Consider the following 969-nt stretch of genomic DNA (forward strand, 5'->3'; position numbering starts at 1 on the left):
ATGTAGTGCCAGGGAAGTTTTAGTGATTCCTCCCGAAAAGAGACAGCAGCCTATCTGATGCGATCACAATAGGGCTTTTAAATTCAAGCTAGCTCGGGATCCCCAGTGCACCCCTGTCATGCAGGACTGTTTTGATGGTGGGGAGCCCCAAATGTTTATGGGGCAAGGCTTTATTGTAAGCAACAAGCTGGGGGGGTAAGTGTGCAAGCATCTAAATGGAAAGCTACTGTGGCTTTTAACGTAATTTGGCTGGTGCTGCGCGTCATATCATGAATTTAATTTCTATTTCCCTCCATATTTGGTGGTCATTAGGCAAGGGATGGGCTTATAATCTGGGGGTGCATATCTATTGAGGTAATAATCTGGAGATGCTGATCTTGTTGGGGGTGAGCCTAGAGACTAGAGCTAGGTCCTGCTTTTGTTAGGGCTAATTTGGGAACTAACGCTAGGTACTGGCCTATTCATTTACCTGAGTTCAAACTTAGGCCAGGTTCCCTAAAATGTTTGTTTATGATTTCAGGCCTTCTCGGTCAGATTCTTAATGCACGTCCCAAGCTGACCTGGATGTGATCTTTCTGCATCAACTTTCTTTTTTCTGGATTTATTTACTTAATTTTACATATATGGGTGTATTGTCTACATGCATGTATGTGCACCATGCACCTGTCTTGGGCCTGAGGTGGTGAGAAGATGATGGATGCCCTGGAACTAGAGTGGCAGATGATGATAACCACCATGTGGGGAGGTGCAAGCATCACCTCTTGCCATTAAAAAGATTCTTGCACCCAACGCTGCTCTTAACCAATGAACCATCTGTTCAACTTTCTTCTTTTTTTTTTTTCATCTTTCCATTTATTTTAGAGTTTTACAAAATGAAATTTTACAGACATTTTGATTTCACTTCAAGGTACATCAATATTTTTTTTCAGGATTGTCTTTTTTATTATTATTATTATTTTCTTTATTTAC

This window comes from Mus pahari, chromosome X, assembly GCF_900095145.1.
Source record: "Mus pahari chromosome X, PAHARI_EIJ_v1.1, whole genome shotgun sequence".
Classification (NCBI taxonomy): domain Eukaryota; kingdom Metazoa; phylum Chordata; class Mammalia; order Rodentia; family Muridae; genus Mus; species Mus pahari.